The 13,556-nt window shown below is 43.9% G+C and overlaps 1 protein-coding gene across 1 annotated transcript in view; it reads left to right on the forward strand.

Annotated features, from left to right (window-relative positions):
• ATP9A (ATPase phospholipid transporting 9A) overlaps nt 1-13,556 on the forward strand; it is a 134,427-nt gene that overhangs the window by 20,163 nt on the left and 100,708 nt on the right. The gene's annotated exons all lie outside the window — the stretch shown is intronic.

The raw sequence follows: 13,556 nt of genomic DNA on the forward strand, positions 1-13,556 counted from the left end.
GGTGCGAGGAGAAATCCTTTAATCTCCCTAACAGCGCGCTGCATTGAATAGCTCGGGTTCTCCCTTCCGGCACTATCAATGTTGCACTTAATTGAATCGGCCCCTTTTATAACAAATACCCTCAAATTACGGACTAATTATCTCCGTAATATGTTCAGTAACTAATATCCATAATATCCTCCATAACTAAGGCTGTTACTGCCGGGATTTCCTAGTAATTCCTTATTTCCAACCACTGGCCCCAAACATTGCAGAATTCCACATACTCATCAGCCCGGTTTCTGATCATCACTGGCCATATATACAGGTCCAATCTGTCAAATCATTTATAGGGTGCAATCCAATTATCTGCAATTTACTCACAGATGCGAGTAAGTGCAGCTATATGCCGCACTTACTGTACCTACGGATTTGTGGAGTTCTGTTCGCTGCCCCATAGGGGCTGAGTAGAAAAATCCATGAATCTGGCTGCGAGGGGGGGAGAGTTCCAATGTTGTTGCCAGTTACATGCTGTTGCATGAGTTGTTAATTGGATTGAGCCCCTTGTGTTTGGGTGGTAATGTGGACTGCCAATGAATTGCCTTAACAATGTTAAGGTGTTTCAGTGGGCTGTGTACAGGATGCCGGCGCTTGGGATCCCAAAGACTGTATCCCAACATGGTTAGGATACTGACCACTGTCGGTAAGTATCCTAACCCTACTCCTACCCCTAAACCTAACCCTCCTCCTGCAGCTAAACCTAACCTCCCTCCTCTGCTGTCTAAACCTAACCCTCCCCCTAGTGCCTAACCCTAAATCCACTATTTACTGTTGGGATGCTGGTGCCGGTATTCTGACTGGTGTCGGTATTCTGGTGCTGGCATTCTGAGCGCCGGCATCCCGACAGCCGGGATTTAAACTGCATCCTGTTTCAGCAGTGATTCCTTGTAGCAAGCTATGGGGCCAGTAATCAGACTGAGGATCCAGAAGTAGGGGTCAGTGGAACTATCCTTCCCCATAGTTTCCCTGGACAAAGCCAAAGCTGCCTCCCAGAAAGAATGTAGAGTAGTTCAGTCCCACCAAATGAGGAGGGAGCTTGCAGGACCTAGTGACTCTCTGGCACCTCTTTGCAAGGAAACTGGGGCACCAATACCATCTAGAAAGCACCTTGAATTGGATTTCAATAATAGAATAACTTGGGAAACAGGAGAATGTAGTTCTAAACAGAATGTTAGTTTCTTTTTATTCCTTCAATAAACCTTTTCAATGGCTCACAAGGATCTCTGCATGACAGGAGATGTTAAGACGTGTTGATTCAGTAACTGCCAACTCACTGTACTAACTTTCCAGGACTGGTTCAGAGCTGCATGGATTTGCCGTTCTCTGTGACGTTTTGCAGGCAGCCCCAGTAAAGCGATCTGGGTGTGAGTTTACATATAAAATGGAACAAAGAATTTTGCATACTGTAGAGGACAGTGGAAAGTTGTCTGTTCTTTTATTAACCTGTCACCACTGCTCTACTTGCTCTCAGACAAGCAATCAGAAGCTGAACAACACTGTCCTGATCATCCCCTGTCACTGATCATCTAACTATCCTCTAACAATACTCCATGCTACTGCCTAACTCACCCTTCATCTATGTACCTGTACGTATCTCACATTAAAAAAGAAAATTGAGCATTTATTTTACTCTGAGTATATACAACATTGATCAATTTGATTTAATGCTTTCTTCCAGTAAGTGAAGTGGACATTGCATAAGTGGTGAAAGTCTGTACAGGTTGAGTCTCCCATATCCAAAATGCTTGGGATCAGAGGTATTTTGGATAACGGAATATTCCGTATTTTGGAATAATTGCATACCATAATGAAATGCCTTGGGAATGGGACCCAAATCTAAACACAGAATGCATTTATGTTCTATATACACCTTATACACACAGACTACAGGTGATTTTATACAATATTTTTACTTTTGTGCATCAAGTTTGTGTACATATATGAAATTAATTTATGTTTCATATATACCCTATACACACAGCCTGAAGGTTATTTTATACTGTATTTTAATAATTTTGTGCTTTTAAACAAAGTTTGTGTACATTGAACCATAAGAAAGCAAAGGTTTCACTTTCCTAGTCATGCTAAAAATATTCCGTATTTCGGAATATTTGGATATGGGAGACTCAACCTGTATAAACTATTTATCACTTTCACTTTTGTTAATGTGTCTATTATAAAGTGTTAAATAAGAGTCTTGTATTGAAAACTGCTGAGACCTGATAAGTTATAATAAAGAAGCTATACTGCAGTCAGGAGCTGTTCATCACTCTGCATTATGGTGTGAATGTAAAGGCGACAGCCCAAATGTGGACATACTTTGTAGAACAGAAGCTGGATTTCAAAGGCTAGAAAGTTACTGAGCTGACATGCGCTGTAGCAGGGCAGCGTGTAGCCCCCCACCCTCTCGCACACGTGACGTCACAAAGAGTGGGCCAGGAACAGCTCTCGGGCAGCCAGTGTGACCCCGTCAGCCGTGCAGACACAGCACAGTGTTTATGGGCTTCTATGGGATCGGGCGGTCAAACCGACGAATATTAAACTGTACATAAGATGCACATCCCATTCCCGACCGTGGCAGGGGCGTTAAAAGCAGTTTATCGGCTAACGCTCCTGCATCGGGACCGGGTACACACCTATAAAATCCAATGGCCTTTCTCTCGATATTGGATGAGCGGCCCGATGATTGTATAGGTGTGTACCCAGCTTAAGTCAAATGCAGATGCCATGGCAGAGACAGGGTTGTCCCCTCGGGCATTGTGCCCTGGGCAGGGGCACTGCTCGCACACCCCTAATTATGGCTCTGATATGAGTTTTATCAAAGTGCTCTGATTTTCTCCCACAGTCCGAAAGCATACTGGTAGATTAATGCTTTTATGATAGAGAATTAGTTGTGCGCTCTTCTGGGTCATGGACAGATGCTTATAGATGTTTGAGTTTATTGTAAATAATACTTTTCTAGTCAGTCTGCTCTACTCGTATTTTATTGTAAGCTCGTGGAGGGGATATAGACCTCCCAGCTGTGCTGAGGTAGTTGAATACAACATCTAACATTACATTAGATTATAATGTGATACAATCACAGGTGCTTCTATGCAACCCAGGATTGTCTGCTTTGTCCATGACAGTCCCACTGCTGCTGGATGTAATTGATTTTTCTGATGATAATCAAGGTATTCCAGTAGCAAATATATGGGATGTATAGTAAAGGTTGAAGAAGTCCTTGCCGGACGAAACGCCTTGAGGCCACCTGACCCAGACTCTCTATTTATTGGACACTTATACTTAAGAGGACTGGGTACCATTTTGAAAGATAAGCATTTTTTTTCTTTTATTTGTATGTTTCCCTTTAAACTGTATCCCCATGTTTATGTATCAAACTAAAATGCCTGGTAAAATATACTGACTGGGTATCAATTTTGTATCCATTCCAAATTTTATGCGTATTGCATACTCCTCCGAGAAGCACTAAGGAGAGAGGAATATTGGGAGATATCTTGGATACATATACTACATATATGGTACGCAGCTAACTGTAGTCCTGTCTTGGTACTTCTGTTAAAACGAGCTACACTATATCACCTTTTTTCTCCTGGGCTTGAATGAGCCCCTCTTAAGGTGTTCCAGTAGATGACATCCCATATATATCACCCTATATGAGCCATACATCATTGGAAACCAGATAAGCTTTAAAGGTTTTTTTTTTGGTACGCACATTAATTTTGAGCACTTTGATTTATCTACTACACTATCAGGCGCATGTCTCTTTAACCCCCTTTATAGTAAAGGTTTGTTCACTTAAGACAGTGGTTCCCAAACTGTGCTCCTAGGCACCCTGTGGTGCCTCGGGACACTTGAAGGGGTCCCTCAGGTTGTTGGTCCAGCACCAAGTCAAATTATTTATGGTCAATGTAATGTAATTATGTGGACAAGCAGAAGTGCAAACCTATCCACCACTATATAACTGAGCCTAAGGATGACAGGTCAGCACAATTTACTTTACTGTACTACTTCACTACATTGTTTTTTCTCAATAACAAACTTTTGGCTTAGGGCTGCCGTGAAAACAATGGCAAGACTCTAGGGTGCCGTGATTTAAAAAAGTTTGGGAACCACTGACTTAAGATCTTCTAGCAGTTCTGTCACCCACCATCTCTGTAAAAGTGTCCTTTTTAAAATATGAGTGTTTTTCTGCATGTTCCCAAAACAGTTGTGTCACGGCCAGGGTTTCTCGGCATGGTAGTCACCAGGTATTACCTGTGAGCTCGTTATGGCAGGGGTTTCTGGCAGCATTGCTGGTGTTTGGCGAGGGGCATTGGCTGCACTTGGTTCTGTGCGGGCACATTGTCACTAGGCCTGGTGAGGTCTGGCGGTGTTTCCGTTCTGTTGGCATCACATTGCCTGCGGCCATGTGATTCCAGCTGTCCAATCCTGGTAGGTCATGTGCTCATTCCAGCCAGTCACAGCACGACACTGAGTATTTAGGAAGGTCCAGAGCCTTTCTTCCTTTGCCAATGCAACGTGTTTCTCAGCTGCGGCTGAGAGAGAGTACCTGTGCCTTACCTGCCTGCTTGTATACGCTCATAGCCTGAACCTTTCCTGCTCCAACCTGCTGGAGTTACCCTGCACCCTCCATATACCTTCTCACCTGCCTGAGTACCTGAACCTGCTGTCTCCCTGCACCTTGCCTCCCGTCACTCCCAGCTGGACTTCACTACCTCTGCCTGCATCAGTTACATTACAGCTCACCATACCTGCATTCTGTTACAGCTTATCAAACCTGCATTCTGTTTCAGCTCACCATACTTGTATGCTGGACTCTTCCTGCCTGTCACTATCTGGACATTTTCCCATTAACCCCACTACAGTTATCAAGTGCACTTTAGTGCTATACCTGGACTTTTTCATTTGCCATTCCCATGTCTTCTAAGTCACTTATTAAAAACCCCACTTTTTCATTTAAGTCTGCTTCTGTGTCTGCTCCTATCACCACCCCGGGTCCACAACAAATTCAGAACCTCACAAGTGTGGATACATTCTATTACTTGCAGAAATACAGCTATGTTAAACAAAAATAAACAGCTTAAAAAAAGAAAACAGCTGAATGCCTTTAAGGACGAGGTTAGAATATTCTATTAAAATACATTCGCCTGGAACATATCCTGTATTCTGTGTATGCATACATTTCTATTGAGAGCTAGTTGGAGCAGTGTCATTAGTATATATCCTGAGCAAAGCCGTAACTAGACTTTTTTTTGAGCCCTGTGCCAGAAAGCGCATTGGTGCCCCCCATTTTACATATAGACCTATAAAACGCATGTCTGAAAAAGGGGCGTGGCCTCATGGGGAAGAGGCATGACAAATCTGATTTGTCCTGTACGATGATGGGGTACAGATCCCTTTGTAAAATCCAGGTGTCCCTGCTAAATACAGTGTGAATCCAATGGCTCCCGTGATGATACACGAGAATTATGCACCAGCTCAGAAAAGCCATGCACAAGCCTGAAGACGGCAGGGTAGATCACCGACCTATATAGAAAGAGTGCTGCTTGCAGTGTGTATACAGCAAATATCAGTGGCAGGGAGATCCGTGTATGTACCCTGCGTCGACAGCTAAAGTCACCAGCAAAGGTACTCGAGGTGTGCTGGTAACACCTGGGTCAGGAATCTGTGGCTGTGTTCAGGGATGCCATCAGAAATTGTGGGGCAGATAGCTCCATGTATAAGGTGTCTGACTGCCGTGTGATAGGTTTGAATCGCGGGTATGACAGTATTTTGAAATGTGTATGTGTTTAATAAAAATGGATGTGAATGAATGAATGTGCTTGGTGAGTTGGACAGGGAGGAGGTAGGGGTGGACAGGAGATACCAAGGATAAAAGAAGAGGAAGCTACAAGTGAGAATTATTATAAACAGAAAACTGACAAGCCCGAAAAGTGCCCCCTGCCTTGTGCGGTTGCACGTCGCGCCACCCTAGTTACATTCCTGATCCTGAGAGTGTGATAAACTATTAATCAGCAAATATTAGTACTTATAATAGAGGACACTCCAGATGCAGAACAATGAGGCTCTGTATAGAGTAATGAATCGTGCCAATGTGATATGGTAAATGTAGCTTCTGCATGTTCTGCCGAAGCACAGCACAAATCTGTGTGATCTGTGCAGTGCTGTTGTGTATATTGCAAAGTAAGGGTTAAAAATCCGAAAGAAGAATTGTGTGGGCATACCCCTCCCCCCCAAAAAAAACAAACAAAAAAAAAACCACCCTCTGAGCCCTTTCTGGTACAGGAAAATCAGAGGGAAAACTGATGTAGGGTTTCCCCTATTTTTCTATAACAAGCACCGTGCTGAACCAGCCGGGGTGGTAATGTCATAGCAGGGAGACACACAGCATTAACCAACCCCAAACTGGTCAGCCCAGGGTTGGCAATCCATGGAAAGGGGGGACCCCAAAACTAAGGTGGAATACCCCCTCCTGAGGATCAACCAGCACTGAGTTCAAAGCCCACGGCTCTTCCCTGCACTCCTGGTGGCAGTTGGTGCGAGGGGTAATTGTGTAAAATAATTTACCCTGACAAGCCTGCCCTGTGGCTTTTGTAGAACCACAAGTGCCAGCAAGATGCTGGCACCTGTACATCTACTGTAAAGACAATATATTCTGCGTTTTAAAACCTTCTTTACACTACACTACACACACAAGCACTGCCCAGACCACACTGATCTGTGCAGTGATCAGTGGAGTCTATTTAGAAGAGGCAAATACAACTGAACACACGAGACAAATTGATCAATATCACCATCAAATCAAAATAAAGAGGCATATGCAATGCTTAGTAAATACCCGTGTTTGATCGGGAAAAACGCACGGGTCTGAGCGATGCCCAGTGTATTTATTCCCGACCAAATATGATTCTTAGTAAATATACCCCATGTTGTCAGTAAGTATTAAATAATGTATTGTCAATGTATATCTTAATGACACAAATTATTTATGGGATGATGTATGACGATCTGTAGATTGTAGGGACATTGGAAGTCACAAGGCTGTACATCGTTTTTATTGAGGTCACAGGAATCTGAGTACCTCCATAGAGCGGAATAATTTACAGTAGAGAAGCATTATTACTTTATAATTAGAGCGGTTTGTTCTTTTCACTAAATTAGTGCAAGTTCGGATTTATTTTATTGGCTAACCAAAACATGTGAAAGCCAGATAGGTAATAAGATGCCATTTTTCAGATCCGAACGTAACCCAAGTAGAACCGAACCTCTAATCTAATCTAATTTATAATAGTCTAAATAAGTATTTCTAGTGATTATTTAAATGGTGACATAGGAAGTGGCTGTTATGTACAAATATTATTTACATTAGTTTATACGTAATCACTCATGCATTATACAAATGCAGTACAGATCAAAAGTCTTTTGACATATCAGTTTGCAACAGTGGTGCAATCGTCTGAGTTGACACACAAAAGCATATTGAAAGTACACACATTTCACCTCCAGAATAGAGACTTCATGAATTACTGGTAAGAACAGTTATTACCAGAGAAATACCTTGGAGCACAGCATAAAAAGTATTTTGACGTCTATGTTTTGTAAGGTACGTCTCTACTGAACATTTATTTACATTAATCACAGTCTGTGTTATGGCATACCCAGATGGGTATAACGAGGACAGGCAGAAAAGAATACTCAGCAAACATGGAGGAGGCTATCATACGTGCTTAAGGCAGGGACATAATCAAGCAATTGTTGCATGCGATTTTGGCATGCAATTTTTAAAATAGACAATGTTTTAGAATAATTTCCAGAGGGTCCACAGCCATGTCAACACCAATCCGCAGCAAGGGAGCCCCAGGAAAACTACAATCAGGTTGGACAGAATGTTTAAAAATAAATCTGCCTGGCAAATAGCACAAAATGTACTGGAAAACTATAAAATAAATGTCCACATTTCAGCAGTAAAGTGTCAACTGAAGGATCATGGCTTCCTGGATCGCCATCCAAGCAAAAAACCCTTCATCAGTGCCAACAATAGGAGAGCAACGGATGCTTTTTCCAGGGAGCAACTGAACTGGACCGTGGCTGATTGGTCCAAGGTGTTATGGAATGACGAGAGCAAATTTAATCTGTTGTCCTCTGAATCAGTATGTCCTATGCCCTAAAAATCACAGATGAAATGCAAGGTACCTACTGTGAAACATGGTGGTGGACATGTCATGGTTTGGGGGTGTTTCTATGGCAATATTGTCAGTACAAACTGATATGTCATTACTGCTCCCACAGGCTGCATAGCCGGAGGCTGCCATAGTCTGTGTTAAGATTCAAAGTGTTCTGATTATAAGTGTAAATACAATTTGATAACTAAGTCGGAGTTACGCTGGAGTTAAACTGGAGGAAAACGAAACTCAAAACCAGAACACTTTCTGAACAACAAGAAGCAACATACTTATGTGAATGAACAAAATCAACATCTTCTGCTGTATCCAGGCAACTACTTACTGCACTCACTGCTTGGACACTGCAAGTGCTCCCCTGTCTGTGTGCTGCTCTTGTTGATTGATCTTTGTTGATCAGAACACTTTGGACTGGATCAGCTCGGGTACATTGTAATTTTGTCCTCATTCATTTTGTATTGCCTTTTCCAATTGTGTCACATCTATCCACATTAATCATTTGTTTATAAACTAATTCCTGCACCCACTACTCACATACCTCTCCTTTATATATCACTTTTGGAGCTGCGCTCATACATTAGCAGCACTGTTCTTTACATGTATTTTTGAACATTTAACAACTTTAATCCACACTGACTCTATATCTCACTGTCTCTACATCACACAGCCTCCACATTACACTGTCTCTATATCACACTGACTCTATATCTCACAGCCTCCACTCCAGTTTACATCTCAATTATTACCTTGTCCACAGCATGAACACCCTTACTTCACACAACCCCCATATTCTATGTCCACATAATCCTCTACTTTATCCGTCCCTCTCTTCCCCCTCCTGTTTCCTCCACTTGCTGTTCTTCCTTTTTTTCTCTCATCAGTCTGCTTCCAACCCTCTGCTTCTTTCCCCCACTTCTCCTATACCTCCACTCTCAACCACCTCCCTCCATGGTCTTGTTAACCCACTACTAAGCCCCATTCCCTCCTCGTTCTGTCTGTCACCTCCAGGGCTGCCAAGAGAAATTCTGGGCCCGGGTACTGCAACATCCTGTGGGACCACATCATGTATGGCTGCACCCATTTGTGAGTGGGTCTAGCATGTGAGATGCACCCACTCACAGGAGCATGGCATAGCACCCAGCAGCTGGAACTAAAGTAGTCACTACTGTATTAGGATGGCGGGACAGTCCCATAATAGCTGCATTTCTTGTCAGGCTGTATATAGATGCTAAAATGTAACACACAAATTAAAGTGCTTCTACTTTACTTTGTACATCTCTCATGTAAATAACACAAACAATCTATTTTCTATCATAGAGATAGATGTATGAAGGACTTAATTTTTACATAACATCAGGTCGTCTTATACACACACATTCCGCAGCACATATCCTAACCCACTGCTCCATGCTCCTTCTTCACTATCTACCCCTCTGTGTCGCCCCTGTCTGTCTGCCCTTCCCCTTTAGAATGTAAGCTCTCACGAGCAGGGCCCTCATCCTCACGTGCTTCTCCTCCCCCTACTTATAGTATAATTTACTCCTAACTCCCTACAATGGCACCTACCACCTGGTTGCTCATGTCCTGCTGCTTGTGTTTTGCAGCTGAGTTTATAACCTTGTCCTTGTCCTGCATTGTTTTGTATTACTATTAACTGTTTTTCTTGTGTGCTCATTTATGTACTGTGTAAGGCGCTGCGGAACCTTTGTGGCGCCATATAAATAAAGGATAATAATAATAATAAATAATACACCACTATGTAACGGGTATCCATGGATCGGTTTGTTTACAGAGTTATTTTGGATAAATAAATGCTACCATTTACGAAAAAGAACATGCCTGGAAAGTCTATTTCAAACACCAGTCCAAAATGATTCAGGGCTAATTCGACACAAAAAGAAAATCAATATGTTTTATTGACCAAGCCAAAGTCCCGACCTAAATCCCATTGAGCACTTTTGGGAAGAGCTAGACAAGTGTGTAAGGACCCAAGTGTTCTCAAACCAGGACACCTTTTTCTTTGCTTTACAAAGGAAATGGGCATATGTTCCCCAGGAGCATTTACTCAATCTTGTTGAACCTATGCCCTCACAATGCCAGGCGGTACAATCAACAAAGGGTTTTGTAACAAAGTACTAGAGCTGTTGTCTTGAAATATCCCATTTTGTGTTATTTTGTTGCAGGCTATGAGTTAAATGAAAGGTTTTGTACTGTCAAAACACTTATTTTATTTATTATAATGCACAGTATGCATTAACCAATTTTGTTACCAATCTTTCTTATTTTTGTAATGAGTTTATGAAATAAGCGACATTTGTTGACAGTGGGGAACAATAAAGAAATTTATCGAAAATTATTTGTCAAAGACTTTTGAGCACTACTATAAGTTTGACTTGTACAATAAGTTAATGGCAAGGAGTGAGATTTTAGTTTGTTCTTGTATTTACACTATTGATGGAAATTATATACTTCATTGTATTCGACTGAAATGTGAATGTCTATAGCCGACTAGAACTAGCTAGCAGCCAAATGTGCTCCGCTGTAGATCTAGATAATACATTTTGAGAAGCTGCGGGAGGGAGACCTTTCTCAGTAAAAGTCGTGCAAGTGGTCAGATGGTGTAGCTTCTCTAGGAAGTACAAGGAATGTTCCTCTAGCAGCTGGAGTCGCACAGGTGTCATAGGATATTTGACTACTTTATAGGCATCCTTTCTTGGAGAACCCAGATGGAAAGTCCAAGTGGAAAGTGCAGGAGTGGTGGAGTCACAACTTACCTCATTATGTGCAATGTGAGATTTGTGCTATCTCGCAGTAGGGGATGGGGATCATGATAACTTGGGGCCTGATTCAGAGTTGTACGTTATTACGCAGTCACAGGGAAGGGGCTGTACAACTCTGATGCAAACGCAGCAGGAGGCATCTGGTATAAATAGACGCCTCCTGACTGGATCGCAAGATCAGAGTGCTGCATCCTAATGGCCCCCATTACCGGGCCGATTTACAAACGATCCGTTGTAGTTTGCAATCTCCCTTGAACCCATCCCGGCAGCCGAAGGGAACGATGTGCAGCAAAAGCTGCACGATGTTCCCCCAATCTATCATTCACAATAGATTGTGTGCAATATGACAGATGCATAGCACGGATCTGGGAGATCCGTGCTACATGCAACTGTATTTCAGTGATGCAGGTGCATAGCACGGATCAGTAAGACCCGTCCTATGACACAGATGCCTCGTCCCACCCCCTCAAAAGAGCAACCGGCCCCGGGCTTTTAGTGACCCAGTGCTAGTTGCGCAAAATACAGGGGACAAAAATGATGTAGGAGTCCCCTGTATTTAAGCACAACCAGCATCGGGCTAGTCAGAACCAGCCCTGGTTGCCAAAATACGAAGGACGTAGGGGTCCCCCGTATTTTGCGCAACCAGCACTGGGCACCGATCCGGTCTTGGTTCCTGAAATACGGAGTAGGGTTCCCCTGTATTATCCAGAACCAGCACCGGACTTTTTCCAGCGGGGGGCTAATGCCACAGCCAGGGGAGCCCTTTCCCCGGGTCACCCAGTATTTTGCATAACCAGCACAGTGTTACTAAAAGCCAGAGGGTTGGTTGCTGTTTGGGTGCTTTTTAACCACAGCAGCACAGATGGGTCTCTCTGATCCCGTCCGCATCTGTGTCAATGACACAGATGCATGTAGCACTGATCTTCCTGGTCCGTGCTACATGCATCTGTATCGTGCATGACATTGTTCCGTGTGCACACACACAGAACAATGTCATTCAAATCATGAAAAAGAAGTCGATATCTTCCTGCAGATTCAGGTGATCTGCAACGACTATGTACGACGTCCCCGCGCATCGTTATCATGCCCACACACTGCACTTTTTACATGATTGGTCGTGTAAAAAATCGCACTGTGTATGGGGGCCTTAAGATGCAACATCTGATCTTTTGCGATACCATCGCCAATCTGAGTAACCCTCTCTCCGGTGCAGAGGCCAGTAAGTTTGCATTGGAAGATGCAGACTCTGCCCTTGGCACTCCTAGAAAACGGGGGCGTCACGCCCCGTTGCTGGGAATGGAAGCCGGTCCCGCCCACTCCCAGCACCCAGATGGTCGCAGCCTGTCAATCAGACTGCAACTTGGAGAAAGTGAGAGCGATCTCGCAGAGAGACTCCTGCATATGTACAGGTCTCTCATAATCGGAGTAGTCTGCGTACTACTCTGAATCAGACTCTTGTTTTGCTGCAAATCATATCATTACTCCCCCATCCCACTCTGCTTCACTAGAAAAGTGTACAGGATCTGAAATTTGTGTGTCTACCGGGGGATACGTTTAGGCAGCCGGCGGCTGCAATACCGACCGCTGGCTTCCCGAATCCTCAATCCTGGCTAGGGTTAAATGACAGGCATCTAAAATCTAGACAGGCGGCCGGCATCCCGCTCGAAGGGATGTCGGGCGCCGCGAGCGGACAGCCGCGGCGGGGGGGGGGAGGATTAGGTTTGGGGCACCTGGGGGGGACTTGGGGCCAGACAACACCCCCCCCCGGGAGGGTTGGGGTCAGGCACCACCCCCGGGAGGGTTGGAGTTAGGCACCCCCACCCCGGGGGGCTTGGGGTTAGGCACCCCCAGGGGGGACTTAGGGTTAGGCAGTGGGGAAGGGGAGGTTAGGGTTAGGCACTGGGGGGGGGGGGTTGGTTGGGTTAGATTTTACTTACCTTAGGGACGATCAGGTTTTCCAGCGCTGTCGGGCTTCCGCTGCTGGGTTCTGCTCTTTTGTCGACCTGACGGCCATGCGGGAGCCGGGTTTCATACAGAATGGGTCTGCCGGGCATTCCTGCAAGATAGGCAAATAAGTATCTTTAGAACATTGCTTCTCAAACACTCTAATATGGCGGACTGGTTTAGGGCTGCCAAGTGGAGGTATTTAAAAAAAACAAAGTAATGATACATTTTTTGAATAATGATTAACCTGTTTCTATTTGTCATTTAAAACGCAGTATCACTGTAATGTGACAATTCGAATGCAGATACCGCTGCAGTTGCACACAGAACATACACATGCCCCCTCTGATTTTAATCAGTAAAGTCTGCTTGTGTGTCTTATTCACATCACACTGCTTAGGCGTAAAGAGCCAAGCACTGAATTCCGGATATAGCACAAAACAAGGCAGCCCAGTACGGGTGAGAAGTGGAGCTGATCGGGAGAGGTGTTCAGCAAATTGAATGTGGCCAAATGTGCCAGGTGGCGGTCCAGTTTTAAGCATTTTGAAATAGTTCTGGCCAATTTTAGTCCCTTGTATTAGAAAAAGGTGGCAAGCTAATTTCTCAAATA

The sequence above is a fragment of the Taudactylus pleione genome, unplaced genomic scaffold (assembly GCF_031769625.1).
Source record: "Taudactylus pleione unplaced genomic scaffold, aTauple2 ptg000803l, whole genome shotgun sequence".
NCBI lineage: Eukaryota > Metazoa > Chordata > Amphibia > Anura > Myobatrachidae > Taudactylus > Taudactylus pleione.